This window comes from Pleurodeles waltl, chromosome 3_1, assembly GCF_031143425.1.
Source record: "Pleurodeles waltl isolate 20211129_DDA chromosome 3_1, aPleWal1.hap1.20221129, whole genome shotgun sequence".
NCBI classification, from domain to species: Eukaryota; Metazoa; Chordata; class Amphibia; order Caudata; family Salamandridae; genus Pleurodeles; species Pleurodeles waltl.
In genome coordinates, this window is record NC_090440.1 from 1,716,368,028 (window position 1) to 1,716,388,013 (window position 19,986).

The 19,986-nt window shown below is 44.6% G+C and overlaps 1 protein-coding gene across 2 annotated transcripts in view; it reads right to left on the minus strand.

Annotated features, from left to right (window-relative positions):
* The window catches only part of UBE2F (ubiquitin conjugating enzyme E2 F (putative)), a 1,010,525-nt gene extending 992,965 nt beyond the window's left edge, over positions 1 to 17,560 (minus strand). For both annotated transcript variants that reach the window (XM_069225615.1, XM_069225614.1), the window contains exon 1: positions 17,433 to 17,560. The gene's annotated coding sequence lies outside the window, so the exon portion shown is untranslated. The remainder of the gene's footprint in view (positions 1 to 17,432) is intronic.
* Between the last annotated feature and the right edge of the window lie 2,426 nt (positions 17,561 to 19,986).

Below are 19,986 nucleotides of genomic sequence, written 5' to 3' on the forward strand. Positions count from 1 at the left end.
TGAAGAGTTGATGGGAGAAGCTTAAGGAGATATCAAATGAAAGGATATGACCTAACGAGAAACCAGCACTAGCAAAGCCAATAGGTCTCTTCTTTAGAATGTAAGTGCCACACTGGCTTGGTGGGAAGGTACACATCATTGGGGGCAGATATTTGAGGGGGGGCAGCAACACACATTGGTGAGAACTGGAACACACATGCACACTCTACTGGAGTGCTGAATGAAAAAGATAAGTGGTTCCCTAACTGCGAGTAGTGAAAGGATACGAGTAGTGAAAGGTTACAGGTCAGTCAACAAAAGGATTGTAAAGAGGTTATTCTCGGGGCACGGGGGGCAAGCACAAGAGGAAGGCTAGCATTCAAATAAGAAGCAAGCAAATGAGTGACATTAAATCCAATGGTAAGCAATGGGTATGTTGTAATAGTGCTGTAAACTTGTACTGCCTGCTAGGCTTGAACAAAGCTGATCCTTGGGAAAACCTGGAAAACAACCCGTTGTTGGGGAGCAGACAGGAAGTGCAAGAAGAACCAGGAAACAGAAAGTCATTAGCAAAACAGGAAGAAATACAACTCCTTACTACACAACAAAAGCAAAGACTGCTAGTGTGGTGAGGTCAGTAGAGAGAGGAGAGTTCACAGAGGACAATAATGCATGACCCTGGACTGTGCTGACAAATGTGATAATGAGAGGTGTGTAGGTGAGGGGCCTCTGTGAAATGTGTGGAAATCAGGTTTGAGAAAATATAGTAGACTGAGGCAAGAGACCGTGCTAGATCAACTGAACAATAAATGTGTGAGCATTCTGGTGAAGAAGGCACGGTGGCAGAGTTAAAAAGGTTTTAAGTGTATGTCACTGGTTTCTAGAGTAGTAGAACTACAATCGATCTAAAGGATTGCAGCTATGTGGCATAAATTAGAGATAAAGGTTAAAAAGAGGAAGAAGCAAGCTACAACTCTACAGAAAACGGTCAATGCCTTGTTACCACTGCATGGTCCTGTTTACTACATAAAGGTATACTGTGCTTCCAGTTCCAAGGACTCCTCAAGTTGCTGACTCTTGTTATAGGGCTTACTTTTTTTCAGGGTTCTCCAAAATGAACCGAAAGAAGTCGGGGTAAAATAAAATGGACTGCCCACTTGTCAAGGTTAAAACAGGCGTAGACACCGATTTTAATGGAGAGAAAGGGGCATTCTAGGAGGCTTCTCTTGCAGGCTGTAACCCAAACACTACTGCTAGACTGTCACAACTAAGCACAGTCTTCCCCACTAAGTGTTGAATGCTATTCTCACCGGGAAAAAAGTCTACACTAATGCACAGCTTTCGGAGTTCAACATTACAGTAAACTGTAGATTCGACCTTACAGGGTGTTGTCAAATTGTGGAATAAAGGGCAACATTTAAAAAATACTAGAGGACAGAAGAGCAACTTTGGAGAGATTAGAGTTTGGACAATATAAGAAAGTAGTTTTCTTCTCTCTAACCTCAAAGCACAGCTTCCCGACATAGAGGTTCTCCCTCTGTGGGACTCACCCAAAATCATACAGCCCGCCATTCCCTTACCATCTCCAGACCACATTTGCAAGCTTACCATAGAAGGGATTCTAATATTTTCCTGCATGTGTGCAGCAACATTCTATTCAAAAACAGAAATGTTTTTAGAAGTGCTCCAAGTTTTTCATAGGAAGGCTCCTACGGCACGAGTTGAAAGTGTATCCCACAAACTTAGGTACATTCATTTTCATACCGCTAAGTGCTAATGATAAGACATCATAGCGCATTCTCTACCTGGGTATCCCTTCATGTACAACGGATAGACCACCAGTTGAATTGGATGCACCACTGTTTGATAAAGTATCTTGTTTATTGGTGTGGTTAGTAGATTGTTCAATTTCAAGTTTTGAAACAGTTTGTATAATATAGTGTGCAAGTAAAAGGGTATGGTGTGGGAAGATCTTTGTGGCATTTGGAACATGAGTGTGCATGTAAAAGAACTTTAAAAAAAAAAAAAAAAAAACAATGGGTGGAAAGTGGAGGAATCACCTGCACACTGCCTTTCCAGAGTACACTTGGTGTTAGATTCGTATTATCCCAGCTATGCTGGTGTGTCATTTCTACCCAGAATGATCACTCTGCATGAGAAACTGGTATCCTGACATTTGTTCACCCTGCAAATGCACAATGTGGCCTATGCTTGACCATAGTAATGCCAAGCCCAAATATGGCATCCTATATTTTGTGAACTTTTGTCTGTGTCATAGCAGAGTAGGGTGTACTGATCCGCTTGTGTAAAGTTCCACTTAAATGTAACCCCCAAATCTTTGCACTGACCTTCCCATGTATCAAGCAGGTAGAGCAGGGTGAATGCATAAATCCTAACTACAGTCTATTTGTAGTGCAAGTCTAAGTGAAATGGGATCCATTTTGGATGTCCCCGATTCAGCATGAAGACCTGCCAAATCACACGGTGCCACAGTGTGTTAGATGATACTGGCTTCCTTCACATGGTCACCCGGTGAGGAGCCAAAAATCACACAGTGGCAGGAAAGACTAATGGAAAAAAAAAAAAAAAAAAACTATCCAGACTGGTTTTCCAGATCGTTTTTGAAGGTTCTGGGCTCCCGATATCCATTACGGAGTGTCAAAACACCTCATGACATCAGCTGCAGCCTTAGCAAGATTTTGTTTTTCTTGTTTTTCTGAAGAACGGGGTCTGGGAAGGGAAGGGGTAAGCAGAGTGCCTCAAGTAGCTCTCGTCGCAAAGCCCTGCACCTCATAGGTCATAGGTCATGCCCCCCTTCTCACACAGTGAAATATGCGTCTAGCTTTAATTCGGCAGTAATGCTATAAAAATCACATACAAATAAAATCACATTGACAATAGAAACTACATTTAGCGATATAAAACATATTCAGATTGTAAAAGAAATCTAAAATCATAAAAAGCATACCTGTAAAACCTTTATAAAATCTTGCATAATTCGTAATAGTCAAATAAAACGATTAGCCCGATGCGTGGAGTAAAGTCAATTAGGCAGATTTTGTACGATATAGACAACAATGCTACATTAGCTCTCTGGGGAGGTACACCGTTTTTGTCTAACTCTCCAAACTGACATCAAATATCGGGAAAATGCGAAAGCCATCAGCCGACTAGAGTCAGATTTCATAATTTTCAGGACCACTTTCTGTTCTCTGACACTCAGATTGGGGCAGAAAAATGTAAAATGCTTGAGCTTTTATCTAGGATTGTCACATGATGGGCACCTGCAATCCTCCGCCCTGGTGCCACGCACCCATTTAGAAGGATAAGAATGAATGGGCAAGGTCCCATAGCGGAACTGCAGAAACAGCCTCCTGGCTGTAACAGGCTCCATCTCATCCAGAAATTGCTTTCTAAGAAAATAGCTCTTCTCTATGAGGAAGGCATCGGTTAGAGAACCATGTTTTGTCTGGCAATATTTATTCATTTTTGTGGCGCCAGTAGTTGGACTTAATGAGTGTCTTAGAAATGGCACTAGCCTTCGCTGGATTGCTCCACAGACTTTTGCACCAAATCTCTGCATGGGTCGCTTTTACACAACTCACCCAGGGTATGTTGCATGAACTGGCAATATACAGTATTTCACCCAGTGAAATAGTTTTGTAAGTTGGCAGGTCCGAGCATGGCACAACATGGAGAATAAATACAGCATTCCAGTCAGTGGAAGTGTATTAACTGCATTCCTGCGGCTGGAAGATGAGCCCCAGACACTAAAATGAGGTAGGATGAAGATGGGTATAATCTCAGAAATTCAGATAAGGAGCTTTTGATTCGATTTTTCCATGCAGATTCTGATGTTCAGTGAGGAGTTGTTGTTTTTTTAGGAATGGACCTACCTTATTGTCTGCCCCAGAATGCTACTTCAGGAAGAAGGATGACAGCCAGGTTCAGAGTCTTCACACTTCCTTTGCCGAGGGTTTAGCTGCTCCTGCTTTTAACTAGCCACTACTTTTCTGCTCCATGAGTAATCACCTTGCACAAAGGCTGTGTCTGTATGACAGCCAGAAAACTACATTTCAAAAAGGACCACCCCAAAAGGTTACAGGATCTTAGAGGAGCCACAGCCCCTTTCAGCAAAAGTAGTGTAGGAGAGGGACCCAAACCACTCCACTTAGTTCCTATGAGAAGTTCTTATCGGCCAAGGAAGGGAGTGCTCCACGGAGTACTGAAAGAGCTGCTGTGTGACTTGGGCCATTGTTCCAGAGATGATGCAGAGCAGCTGAAACCTGTGCCACTTACTTGCAAAGCTAAGGGTCTGCCTGGCGCTTAGGAGCCTGCCTGGCTGCATGCTCAGAGGATGGAGAAGAGTGCATGGCTCAGCAGATGGAAAGACTGTCCATGAGAAGCCACCTAGCTGTGTTCCTGGAGTGAAGAAGACCCAAAAGCAGCTTAAGGTTTGTTGTAAGGGTCTCCCAGTGTGGTTCCAAAAGCAGACCACGTCATGAAATCAAGCCCAAAAGCAACAGTGTGCAGTTAAACACCCCTACAGATTGCCAAGAATTTGGTGCTGCCACTGTTTCAAATTTGTGTTTCTCAAGAGATCGAGGAGTCATCGCCACAAACACCATGTTCTTAGCCTGAGACCTGCAACTGCCAAAGACATACCACCCTGAAAACAGTCCAAAGGCAGCAAATGCTGAAGAAAAGTACTTTACTGATCCCAGCCCAGAGGTTGTAACTGCCGAAGACAAACACCAATCGGATGCCAGCCTGAAAACCACACTTGCCAAAGATGAGCAGCCACAGAGTAGCCCTGCCTTGCTGCTCCATCCCCAGTGGTTCAGGTCCAGAATGGGGCAGACACCATGGTCCCACATCACTCGAGGCAACAGTAAAACTGCAGGCGCAATGAGGGCACCCACCAATACGCCAAAAGCTGCATCTCTGCGCAGGTAAAGAAGGGCTTCAACTTGAGCAACTGAAAGGCTGAATTGATAGCATATGGGAAATCTGTAATGAGAACACTAGCTTTTGCCAGTATGACTTCTTTTGACAAAATCATCTGTAACGGTTTACAAATTATCCTGTGAGGTAATCACTCGAAAAACGCACCTGTGCCGCCACTGGCACTTTTGCACAAATCACAGTTGACACTGGGAGAACTACAGTAGTGGAAGCAATCCTAGGTGTGTTTGCAACCCCACAGCTGTACCTCACTGAACTGGGTAGCATTTAGTTTTGTTGTGATATTAAAGCACTTTCTTGTTACTAAGATAAGATAACTGATTTGGACAATATGGTATTGTGCCTGTTTAACTATTGAGTTCTGACCTCTTCTCTTCCATGCTCCTCCCTTAGAAGCTTTCAACTGCCCGCCCTCAGTACTCAGAGTTAACTGCAGAAGGGAAGTACTTGGTCCATGTTGGAGGACAACAGTAGGATGGACCCCAGGACACTACATCAATCGGCATAGTGTAGATCCAGTAGCCAGACACCCTTGTGCCCCCACCCCCTCGTCCCACCAAAATGGGGGTTGACAGTTGGTATGGGGTAAACGAGTGCCTTCGACTTGAAAGGGTTTTGTCATCTATATTGCTTTGGTGCAGTGTTGGGGGCTCTGCCAAGCATGTGCCTCTTAAGTATGGCCATGTGGTGGTGAGCCTGCACCAACAGTAACACCACACAACTTTATTGCAAAGTGTTGTTGACATCCAGCCAAGGCCCAAATATGGGTTACTGAAGGTGTGCTAGGTGCTTGTGGTCATAACTGTGTATAACACATTGAATGAATGAGATTTATAAAGTGCAATAGCAAGGAGCATTCCAGTACTGAGATGAAGGCAACATCAGACTACAGCAAGTTGAAAACCCTATATTTCAACAGCTTTTGGAAGTGAGTTTCTTTTGCAAGTGTGGAATAGGCAGAGAGAATATTCTTCCACACCGTAGACATTAAACACGACAAGTAACAACCTCTTTTTAGAGTTTATGACCCCAAGAATCTTCAAAAGCCAGGCCTCCATATATTTCAATGCTCTGGAATGATAAGGACCAGCCTAACACTAAACTCTCAAGCATGTCCTATAAAAATGTTCCCACTTCAAAGGTATGACCTGGTCAGTGAACTGCTCTGCAATCAAATAGCTTCACCAGTAAGTGGAAGCCTGTCCTGACTTGAACTGTGACTTCGGTCAGAAGTCCGAGGCCCTCCTCCACCCCCAGGCTTCTGCCTGAACCTCATCCCTAGTGCCTAGTGGGAGAGCTCTGCTCTTCTGCTGGGCTGCCCTCTGCCCCTTTTCTCCTCCTTTTTCTTTTAGTGTGCTGTTTTTGTGCATTTTGCTTTCTGTGCTTTCCTCTTTCCTTTCCTTGTTTTTCTCCTCACTCTTCTCATTCTCGCATCTCTCTCTCACACCGCCGGTGCTGCTCCGCCCCCTCCTCTCTCACTCATTCTCTCCACCGCTGCTGCTCCCGTGGCCCTGCCCCCTATTTGGCACGTTCCCGCTCCCACCTGTCCTTTCCTCCCCTCCCTCCCTACTTAATGGCGGCCGTGCCGCATGGCAAGCTCGTCTGCACCTGTCAGTGACCTGACCGCAACCAGCGCCAGGAGCCCTGGACCTCTCGCCCACCACCGATACACACCAGCAGCATTCATTGCTCTCAACTCGGGACACGACAACAACTGTAAGCAGGCATCACCAAGCAACACCAAGGGACACTTCAACTGTCACCATTGCAGATTCACCAGCCTCCGTCACTCGAGCCCACAAAGCAGAACACAACTTCAGATGTATCCTGATCAACACGAGCTCCATCCACAGGCACGCCATTGAACTCTGGAACCTCATCAACACCACATCCCCGGACATCGCCTTCTTCACAGAAATCTGGCTTAACCCCTCCTCGGCTCCAGACATCGCCATCCCAGATGAATACACGATCATTCGCAAAGACCGCATGAACCGCCCCAGGGGAGGAATCACCATCGTCCACAAAGATTCACTACGCCTCTCCACCAGCACCGAAGACTACACAACCAACGTAGGGCTCCTCCACTTCCAGATTGGAACCAACCCTAACACCACTCTGCGGCACATCCTCATCTATAGACTGCCGGGCCCCCGCCCCCCCATTCTGCGACAGCATTGCTGACCTCGCCACCACCCACGCACTTGCTTCCACGGACTACATCCTTTTCAGGGACCTCAACCTGGAGAACCCGAATGACAACTATTCCACGACGCTGCTCGAAACCTTGGCCTCAAGCAATTCATCACCTCGCCCACCCACTCCACAGGACACACACCAGACCCCCATCTTCACCACCAGCCACCACATCTCCATTAGCCACATCACCAAAATCCAATGGACCGACCACTACTGTATCCACTTTACCTTCAGCAAAACCCCTGACCAACACCTCGCACACCTACACCACGCAGGGATTGGAACAAGATCACCAAGGACCAGCTACTTAACAGCCTCAACAACTCACCCTCCCCCCCCCCACAAGACGTCCTTGACACTAACACAGCTGCCCGAGACCTCATCACCTGGTTTTCAGACTGCGCCAACATCTCAGCCCCCCAATCAACAAACCCTCCAACAGACGCACATCAACAAAATCCAATTAGCTCAGCCCCGCCCTCAAGGAGTCCAAACAAAACTGCAGACGATATAAAGAAAATGGCGCACCGACAAGACCCCCACCAACCATGAAGCCTTCAAAAAAGCCATAAATAAACACCACCAACTCACCAGGGACACCAAGAGAAACGCCGTACAAGAACGCATTAACAACGCACACAACAGCAAAGAACTCTTCCCGATCATCGGCGAACTGACCAACTAACCCCTGAGCAAACTCCACGGATATCATCCCCTCATAAGAACTATGCGATAACCTCTCCACCTACTTCCATCGCAAGACAGCAGACTTCTACGACAGCTTCCTGACCCAGGACCTTCCCATCACCGGCATATCCACCACCGAAGCTCCTCCAAACCCCCACCACCTACTCTGCTGGGCCAACATCTCCGAAGAAACCCTCAACGTCATGAACTCCATCCACTCCGGCTCTCCCTTCGATCCCTGCCCCCACCACGTTTTCAACAAAGCAAGCAGCACCATTTCACCCAAACGCCGGCACATCATCAACTGCTCCTTCGAAACCTCCAGCTTCCCAGAAATCTGGAAACACGCCGAAATCAAGCCCATACTGAAGAAACCCATTGCAGACCCAGAAAACATCAAGAACTTCCAGCCCATCTCTCTGCTCCCCTTCCCAGCTAAGGTCATCGAAAAGGCTGTCAACAGACAACTCACCAGACACATTGAACTCAACAAGATCCCGGATCCCTCACAGACAGGCTTCCGGAGCAACTAGGGCAGCAAGACCGTCCTCCTCGCCGCCCCAGATGACATCCGCATCCTCCTAGTCATGGATGAGACCACAGCCCTCATCCTCCTCGACCTGCCCCCCGCCTTCAACACTATTTCCCACTGCACGCTACAGACTCGTCTACACGACGCCTCCATCCAAGACAAAGCACTAGAATGGATCACTTCCTTCCTCTCTGACAGGACCCAAAGAGTCCGACTTCCCCTCTCCCCCCTTCTACTCAGAGGCCACCAAGATCATCTGCGGCGTCCTGCAAGGCTTCTCTCTGTGCCCCACTCAATTCAACCTCTACATGGCCCGCCTAGCCACCATCACCAGACACCAAGCCATCAACATTGTCTTGTACGCTGACGACACTCAGCTAATCATCTCCCTCACCAAGGACCCGCACACAGCCAAAACCAACTTCCACAACGGAATGAGGGCAGTCGCCACCTGGATGAAGGAGAGCTGCTTCAAGCTTAACACCCAAAAAAACAGAAGTCCTCGTCATCAGCGACAACACCTCAGCCTGGGACATCTCCTGGTGGCCCACTGCCCTCAGAAGCTCTCCGACCCCCACCGACCATGCCCACAACCTCGGCTTCATCCTGGAACCAGCACCCTCGATGAACCGCCAGGTCAGCGCAGTCTCCTCTGCCTGCTTCAACACCATGCGCATGCTCTGGAAGATCTTCAATTGGATCCTAACCAAATCCAAAAGAACTGTCACCCAGGCCCTCGTCAGCAGCTGCCTAGACTACGACAACGCACTCTATGCCGGAACCACCATCAAGGTACAGAAAAGACTGCAACACATCCAGAACGCCTCTGCCCGTATCATGAACATTCCCAAACACAGCCACACCTATGCTCTACTGAGAGACCTGCACTGGCTCCCAATAGACAAGTGAATCACATTAAAGCTTCTCACGCACACCCACGAAGCCCTCCACCACGCCGGACAAGAATACCTCAACCGAAGACTCCACTTCTATCCACCCTCCAGACAGCTACGCTTTGCCGACCTCGCACTCGCCGCTGCCCCATGCGTCTGGAATGCCACAGCTGGAAGAAGATCTTCCTCCGGCCACGCTGCCAAGACCTGGAACTCCCTTCTCATCCACCTCAGAAGATCTCCCACCCTATTGCAATTCAGAAAGGACCTCAAAACTTGGTTTTACACCTGGTCCCCTCTCTTCTTCGACGGCCTCTCACTTACTGCCCCCTCTCCCTCAAGCACCTTAAGTCCCTAGTGGGTGACAAGTAGCGCTTTACAAGTATTATGATTGATTGATTGGTTTTGGGTTTCTGGGAATAGAATAGTGAGAGGAAAATAGTTTTGCTCCAATAACAACTGCTTATATACAAATCCGGGATGTCTGCTTTGCCGATGTGGCCAGCCTTGGTTACCTTTGGCAGAAAACCACACAGAGGAGAAATGACATGTTCACAGTGATTCATAACACAAATTCTACTGGCTAAACAGAAAAGTGTTACTCTTCCAGAGCTACTAAGCCGAGGCATTGTACCATAATGCATTTCGCCAATGATCAATGGGTTCTCTTGTGCTCAGGATGTTCAGAGCAAAGAGGGCAGTATGGTTATGAGAAAGAAAGCAGAGAATTTGTCCAGCCTGCTGGAAAGTGGTCAGACACTATGTGTAGGTGGCTTCAAAACACACTTCCCTCTAGCTTGCTCCACTTATACAGAAAGAGACAATACACAGATTATTTCCTTTGCAAGTGCCACAAATGTGGCCTGTTGCCAAAGGATAATCTCATTTTGAATACAAGACCCATGATGGTTAAAAAACGTTCACCTTTTGCTGACTCCTAACTTAGTAGTATGCAGCTTCCAATCTTATTTATACAAGCAGCAGATTACACATTTTAAGAAGTGAGGCAAATATTTTCCTACTACTTACTGGGCATGTAGACTTTGCCTAGAATACTTGAATGAGTTACCCATATTTTAGACATCTATAAATCTTTGGAGTAGGAAAGATACTAGCGACGTGACCCATTAAAGCAAAATGGCAAGAAACTTATAATGAAGCACTCAAATTTTAGTTGATAAAGATTAGCCCTTCTGCTTTGTTTAGAACTGTCAAAATGATGGGTGCCCCGATTAATAACTAACAGGTAAAGTGACAGGCACTTTTTAATTAACTGAATTGTAATTGCTTGACCTTCACTTTACTTGCTTTCCTCTTCTGTATTAAAAATATAAGTGGTCCTGTTGTACTGGTGAGATTTTTCTTAAGCATTGACTAAAGATGTTTACTTGCTCATTTTAAGATGCAACTGTTTTTCCAGTAACAGCGAAACAATGTATTTTAAGAGGGGGGCTATGGAACAATCTAACCCAATACACCACGAATCTCTCAAATCACCAATGCACGGAAGACATGTAACTCAAATGAGTTGAGGGAAGGTGATATAAGACAGAGTGCAAAGATACTCATTTATTACACAGCATCTGAAGGACGGTGATCCATTTACATTTAAACTTTTAGCGTTCACTTTGAGATGGTACAGTAATGCTGTAGGGTACACTGGAATGTTGTATGACACTATCCTTCAAAAATACGAATGTCAAAATACCCTTACTAGTAATTTCAGAAAAGCAGTGTTCATTTGTCACTTATCTTTTGTATATTTGGTAGCTATAGAATATTGGTAAGACATTACCATCCTCTTTATCTTTAAGAACGTCTAACCAAATGATGGAGGAGGCTAACGTGTTGATGCTTACTGAGTACAACGTGTCCACTCTAGAAGCACATTTGCAAAAACAGTTAAATTCCGATTTCTTTTTCAAAAAATTACATTTTTCATGATTTGCTATGTATGACTGCATGTGATATTTGCTGTGTAATGCAGTTAGGACCCAGACTCTAACACAGTATCCTATGATATCATGCAAACCTGAGATGAACATATAACTTTTGCTCGGTCAACTTGTTTTTTTTTCTAGACTAACAAGGATAGGTAAAGCTAGAGTGAAGGTTGATTTTTGTTAATTTTTTTCCTGCAACCGTATGTCAAAAAACAAAACAAAACACACGATCATGCTATGTCTAAACTTGGCAACCAATTGATCGACAATAAAATTGCCCAAAATTAACTCTTGCGTGTATTTTTTAATACAACACAATAGGTGTTTCATAGCAGGTAGGTGTCCTTCAATATAGTGAAAGAAAACATTTTTAATGCACATTGCGAACAATAGGATTCTTATTGGTGCAAAAAAAGTTATTATTGGCTTACAATTACTGGAACATGAAGACATTCAAACACACAAGGATGACTAAAAAATATAAACAAGGCTAACGAATGGATAAAGCCTGGCCACAAAAGGACCGACAAAGTAAAAAGCATTAGCATACCATAGATCGCACCAAAGTGCACTTCTTTTTTTGGGGAAAGTTGCACATGTGATCAAACAAAACGCTGGCACTCTCAGTGAAAGACTGCCAAAGCATGAAGTGGGCTGACTCACTTCCCCATGTCGTAAGGTCTAGTGGCAGATGTAAAATCAGAATGACTGAACAAATCAATGATGAGGAGGGCCGACCTAAAGCCTCACAATGTATGCATTTTTGTTTCACTATTTTTTTTAATGAAACTGGTGAGACAGCTAAAGATGTTTTAATTTCAAAGAGAATACTCTGTGTTTTTTTCTTAAATTAATACCAAAGAAGAGTGTTGGCTCCAAGGAAATGCCGTCCAAACTCTGAAACTCATTGCGAGCAAAGATATTCAATGTCCACAATGTGAATTCAAAAAGGCAGTCGATATTTGGCTCTTCCTAAACAAGAGAAGCGCATGGCATAAGGGCCACCAAACCACTGCCAGACAACTACATACCCAAAGAATCAGTCACCCACACAAACATGGTAGGTATCGGTATATGAGATTATCTGACACCTCTTCATTTCACTCCAGTCTTAAACAGAGATAAAGCTTAATCGGCACGATAAGGGTACGCATAGTCTGGCAGTCATGCACACCACCTAAACTCTTCTCAAATAAGCAACACTGAATTCATGCTGTACCAACCTCACAAAAAATTGAAGTCGCTTGCTTGTCATTCACGAGAAACAAATCAGAGCTTCACCAGGGACATGTGGCATAATGCAAATGTCACTACAATACAACTAAGGAAAATATACTAGCTGTGCTTTTTAGTGTTATATAGTTGAAATTGTATGTCAATTGAGATTGGCATAATACACACCCTTGAACACTTAACAATATGAACAGAGAGAGCAGGGGGTGTCGAGATAAAGATCCTCTTGGCATTTCAACAACTCTTCAACTACCTGCAAGTACATGTCTTGGAACAGGAAGGATTTGGGTGGGAAGGAGAAGCTCTCTCTCTCAAGCTTCATACAGCACAAATTACTTTACAGCCAGCAAAGCGAAACTTCTAAGATCGCAATAAGTGACTGAGTTTGCAAGATCAGATTTTAATTTTGTTCACTTTTTAGGTCACAGCCCAGCAGACAGCACTGCTGTCTGGTTTGCTGACTTGGGGACTTTCAGAAAGTTGATCAAGGAATGCAATCTGTCCCCTGCTTGCTATTGGCTTTGTGGCTTGTAACTCATGTTTTCTTGGTTTCTATTTGCTGGCTTTATTTACTTTAGTCTCTCCAGGTTCAGTTCCTCCCTTCCTTTGCCAAAATCGTGTTTACTGAATCCTTCCACAAACTTATTTTCTGTAAACAGGCCTTTCAAATCCTGTTTCTTATCTTGTCACTTTTGCTGGGCATTGAAAGACAGAGGTCAAATGTTAAGCTGCCCCTTCCAGGGAGTTTGCCGATTACTTTGCTTTCACTGACTTCAAATGGAGAGCATTTACAGGAAAGAAGAATGCAAACTACTTTTCTCATGAAGCCTGCTTGAACACCACACGAAGACATGGAATGTTTAATTACACATGCCTGCAGTACAGCAATAGAAACTTCTCCGTTTCACTCACACACATGGCGTGTTTGCTCAAAGCGACTCAAATGCTGTGGAAAGAGTGTTTTTTTTCCATGTGATATTTCTTATTTTGCTGCACTGAGAGGGAATGTCTTGCTCCGCAAAGATAAACTTCAAGTAGGGCTCAGCCATCAGACTGGGAATCACAGATGTGCGCATTGACACTCTGAACAGCGCCTGCTTCCTATTTCAGTGATAGGTGAGGTCTATGAACAATCAGAGGCTCGGGCACCTTTTGTAGCTTTTCAGCAGTAAAGTTGGTCAGTGATTTTTTTTTTGTGTGCTAGTGCTGTGCATACGTTTAGGGGCGCTCAATTAAGACATTAAACGAAGGCTTATGCTATGGCAAATATGAAAAACTGACACCAGAAGAAAAACAGAAATTGACATGCAGCTATGCTAAACAGGACTGAACGCTTATTATGGCTAATGTTGGCCTATCTGTCTTATTTGTTGTATTGTTTACATAAATTCCACACATTATTGTTTGTGTACTATATACTTATATCAGTAAAACGGTAAGTCTGTGCCATTTAAATTGGAGATGTGTTGTTTGTAACGGCAGAGCGTTATCACACCATGCACATTCCACTTTATCCCTCAACACTCCTATGCACCACTGTATACTGCACTCTACTCCCCACCACTCTGTTCTATGCTAATGCACTCTACCCCTCCTACTCCACTATGCATTATTCCACTCTTTGCCAGTGCACTTATCGTACCACTCCAGGCCAGTGCGCTCTATGCCAATCCATTCTATGCCACTTTATTGTCCTCAGAACTCTCAGTACACCACTCCACTCTGAAACAATCTCTTATGTGTCACTTCACTTGGCACCATTCCACTTTAATCAGTGCCACTACAGTTTACTCTGCACTGTACACCAATGCACTTTTCACCATTTTCCTCAAAACCAATGCACTCTTTGCCATTGCGCTCTACACCACTATCCTCTACACAACTTTACACCACTGCACTTTAAACCATTGTACTCTACAACACTACACTCTACGCCTCTCTATACCACTGTACCCCAGGCCACTGTTCTACATACCTTTCTATTCTACACCACTCTATACCACTACACTTCCATGCCAATGCACTCTACGCCCCTCTACTATACACCACTGCACTCTACAAGTCTACTCTGCAACACTGCACTCTCTGCCCTTCCATTCTCCTCAGCACCACTATTCTGTGCCACTGCACTCTACTCTGCACCGCTGTACTCTACGCCACCCTACTACACGCTATGCTAATGCACTGAAGCCCACTACTCCACATAGCTCCACTCCACACCACTGCACTCTACTCCAAACCTCTCTAACTCACTCTGCACCACTGCACTCTATGCCAATCCACTCTAATCTGCTCTGCACCACTGCAGTCTATGACACCGGAATCTACCCTGCACCACTTCACAGCACTCTATTCTACACCGCTACACTCAACGCTAATGCACTCTACACCACTTTACACAAAACAATTACACTCTACGCCAATCAAGTTTGCATCAATGCATTATACGCGCTATACTCTATGCCACTGCACTCTACACCATTTCAGTCGAAGTCACTTTACTCTGCACCACTCTGTGCCACTGCACTCTACACCACCCTACTTTGCAACACTGCACTCTCCACCAATGAACTCTATGCACCCTACTCAGCTCTACGCTAATGCACTCTATGCCACTTTAATCTACTGTGCACCTGGGTACTGGGCACTCTATGACAATGCACTACTCTAACCCCATGCTCTCTACCCCTCTCTAATCTGCACCACTGCACTCATTGCCAGTGCACTCTATTCCACTGCACTCTACACCACTCTATTCTGCATTACTGCATTCTACGCCACTTCACTTTGCTGTGAAACAATCTACTCTATGCCACTGCACTTTATGCCACTACTTTACATCACTACTCCATGCCACTGCACCACTTGACTCTACTCAAATGATCTACTCTGTGCCACTGCACTCTGCTCCACTGCACTCTACACCACTGCACTCTACGCCGCTCCCTATTCTATGTCACTGCTCTCTACACCACTCTACTGTAAACCACTGCACTCTATGCAACTACTCTGCACCAGTGCACTCTACACTACCATACTGCACTCTGCAACACTACACCACTGCGCTTTGATTCTCTGCTCTGCAAGACTGCACTCTCCACCACTTAACTCAGTGTTTCAACTCTGCACCATTGCATACTACGCCGCTGCATGCTATGGCAACCTACACTATTGCACTCTGTCATGCACTCCACGTCTCCTGATTCAATTCTGCACCACTGTACTCTCTGCACCACTCTACTCTGGGCAACTCTGCTCTAAATCACTACACTCTATAGCACTCTACTCTGCAAGACTGCACTACTCTGCACCACTTCACACCATTGTGCTCTACGTCACTGCACTCTACGCCACTCTGTTCTACTCTACACCACACTAATCTAATGCACCCTACCCCCCTGTACTCTAAACCAAGTCAATGTCAGTCCACTGCACTCTAAACTACCAAGCTCAGCATGACTCCACGCTACTCTAATCTATTGTGCACCATTGCATGCCTCTGCACTCTACATCACGCTACGCCATTGTACTCCACAACTCTACACGCTACCCTGAACCACACCACTCCACACTGAAATAGTCTATGCAACTGCAATCCACTCTGCACACTCTACGTCACTGCACTCTATGCCAATGCACTCTGCACCACTGTATCTTAACCACTTCACTCAAGGCCATTCTGCGCCACGATATTCCACTCTGATGCTCTACCCCATTAAACGCTGCTCCACTCGATGACACACTACTCCACTCGACAACGCTTTATGCAAATCCTTCAACCCCCTTTGTGCCACTTTACTCCATTCTATTCTACAACACACTACTCCACAACACTCTACTCCACTCTCCCATTCCGGTCTCCTACACAACTGAACTCTATGACACTTCACTTTATGACAATTTACTCTACAACATTCTACTCAACTTTATACAACACCCTCTACACCACTCTACGACACACTGTTCTACAACACTCTACTCCACTATGATACTCTGTGCCAATCAACTGTACACCACTCAACTACACTACTCCCGCCATGGAACTCCACAACACTCCCCTACATGCCACTGAACTCTACATTACTCGATAACACTCCGCCCTAATAAACCTTACGACACTTCACTCCATGCCACTCTCCTGTACCCCATTAACTTTTAGCCGTGCTGAACACCAGCCACGCTGGTGTACAACATGGCTAAAACATATTGGCAAAGCCAATAGTTCTTGCAAAGGCGAAACCTATTGATTTTGCCAATGCTCGTTTTAAGAGCTGCCATTTAAACAGAACTAAACAAGACTCATTTTATTACGATTACTTTTTGCCTCTCTTTATGGAAATCATCAATTTTTTATCACGAACCAAAGGGAACCCAAAACTTATTATTATGAATCAGTGTTCCGATGATTAATTCAACAAAATTACTTTGAGAGTTTAGACCATAAATCACACAAGCAATGCCATTTATATTTAAATGTTACTCACGGTCACAAAGCATAGAAAAATCTCACTTAAGTACACTGGAAACCTCTCAGAAAAGGAAACTACAAACTTTCCACCAATGCTTTCTGCTTGTGATAATCATGCAAAAAGTAAAAATGTGATATTACCACGCGCAAAACAATCACGCAAAAAGTGTGCATGCAGTATTTAACTCCACCTTTAAGTTAACGGAGTGCATAAACATTCCAACTACATTTAAACAGGGGTGTTTTCCGCCTGCAGTTAACACGTGGGTAAAATTAGTAAGCCTGTGACCTTGTGCACTTATCAGCCATTCCCTACTCCGCTGTTCTTTTTGTACCTCATCATTCTATTAATCGACCCAGATTGCATGACAAGGTTACACCGTTGGTAGTATTCGACCAAATTTCATGATATGGAGGATGAGATCATCGTTTTAAAAAGACATAAGCGAAATGAAGCCAGCAACAAACTACAGCAAAACTAGCTGAAGGTGCACCTAACACCCCCTGTCCCACTCATGTCGTCCGCTACTTACACGGACCGTCGGTAAATTCAGCCTAATCTCCGCTGTTCGTTATTAATCTTTCAACGGACGACATTTGTCCGTAATTTCAGTACTTCCGGGTCGCATGACAGCCAATCCTATGTCTGAATATACCGTGAGAGTCGTCAGGAGAGGGCGGGCCTCATAATGCGTAAAATTACCTAGGATTGGAGCATTGGCGGTACTTCAACCAATCCTAGTGTGTCTCACAACAATTCAGATCTTGAAGTACACCGGCTGAGGCCACGTGTGCATTTGAGACATAAATAATGCCCGTGGCATTACCACTTTGTGTTTTACCTCATTTGGGCATCCACAGCGATGGTTGTATTTTGCGTGTCGATTTTCTAAGACGTGTTACGGACGGGGCAGAAGTTTTATGCGGCGCCGATAGTCCATCAGGACCAAGCTCGCACTCAGACTGCCTCGAAGGATTCTGGATGAGAGCAGGGAGTCTCGATAAGAGGAGGGAGAAAAGGGTGGACTCCTGATGAAGAGAGTGAGTGCTGATCGGCTACCCTTCACTGCCAGCCAGATAAAGGGCATGTCCTTTCGTTACTTACTTTCCTGCAGCAATTTGCTGGCTTTAGCTTGCGGTGTTTTAACCTTTCTTAGGGTCACCTGCAATATAGAAGACGCGGCAGTGGATCTTGAGGCGGCACCTCTTAAAACAAGCATTTGCAATGCAATGGGTCTCGCGTTTGCTCGAGGTAGAGCTAATAGCGTTGTAAATTTCTAACAGGATTTTTTTTGCCACACAAGCTGAAAAAAACAGTAGACGTAAGCGAGCCAATTCAGAATGCCGCCCTGTGCGCAAAGAGAGGGGCAAAAGGAAAAAGAAGTTCTCTCACAAAGGTATGGGTAAAAGTGCAGTTATCCATGTAACAGGGTTGATGGTCAAGGGGTAACAAAACCGTCCTAGGGAGGGACAAATGTAAAGCAGTTTCCAATGAAAACGGAGCGTTTTTGAAAGTCAAGGTTAAAATCCCAGATACATACCAACACATTGGAAAAGCCGTGCTTGCGCGCTGCTATGGTCAACCTAAAAATGGCACCCTGTTTTTAAAGCCGTTCAAAAATGAGACCAAGAAAATTTGAATCAAAAAGCACACAGCAAATGATGGCAAAATGGAGGATTGTGAGGGAAAGAATGTGGCCTTTCTGTAGTGCCCATGTTAAGTGTAGTTTATTGTGAAATGGAAGTAGTAGTAGGGTGGCGTATTGGCTTATTATGGACCACCAGTAGGAGGCTTCTTTCTAGTTTAGGCCATTACCTCTAGTCATGATCATGGACTTCTCGATGTCTGGTGTAAATAGCATAATTTCTGGTTAGAGGCACTTGCATCATGCCTCTAACTATGCCTTCCTCTGGGTGTCTGGTGCAGCGAAGGCAATTGTTCAGGTGCTAGTACTGCGGAGTCCTTAGACAGTTATACTAAGCCAGATCTGTTGATACATAGTCACAGCCCTCTTCTTGCACTGCTTGACATTTTTATTTCAGTGCATTGAATTTCTCGGCTCCTATTAAAACTTGCAGTCATGCTCTTGTAGTATTTTTGTTTACTGTAGTTGTTTCTAGTATTTTTGTTCATGGGACAAACATTACCAAAGCTAATGTCTATTTTTTTTTTTTGTGTGTGTGTGCCTAAAAGGGATTCTTCATTGAGTTAAAGTGAGTGACCTTATTGGTGTATGAATGAATGGAAGTATGAGTGAATGCCGGATGGCAATGGTGTGTGACTGGGCACATGAAGAGATGCAGGGATAAGTGGCTGAGCAGCAGCAGGAGAGAATATGACCTTGCCACCAAAGAGGACCAGAGGTGAGGACCAGAGGTAAGCACCAGCACCCTGCATTCAGCCATTCAAGCACTTAGTAACTAGCTCTTCCAGTCGTTAGTGCATGCACATGTTCATCTCTCTTCAATCCTCCCTTTCACACAGTCACCCATTCATTTGTCTGTGCACGCATTCATGCCTCCAAGCATACATTCCGTCATTCGTGCATTCTTCATTCATTCATTCATTCATTCACTCACCCTCTTATATATGCACTTACTAATCCGTTCATCTACCATTTCACTCATTCTTTCATTCATCAATACAACAGCCCACACAACCACACCTACAAAATGTATATCTTATTGAGTACAGATCATTTGTTTCTGTTTCCCAAAGTTTGCCACCAATTAAAAAAAAAATGCTAACATAAAAAAACGAATGTTTAAACCATCATAAAGAATCCCAACAGATATATATTTATTAGAAACAATACCACAAACCTAAAAAACTCCCCTTCTGACGGCCCTGCCTATAGACTTGCTGACCAGATTATAATTATTATACATCAGAGCTCTGTTGCACCTTTGAGTGACTTGGGGGGGGGGGGGGGGCGTTGTTTGTTTTAAACAATGAAGAAAAGTAACACAACAGACAAAATGCAGTTTATTCTTTGCATCTTCATAAATAATAAACTAAAGGAACTATTTAAAAGCATATGGCCAATATAATTAATTTGATTGTGCTGTTATAGCGAACAGTGCGCT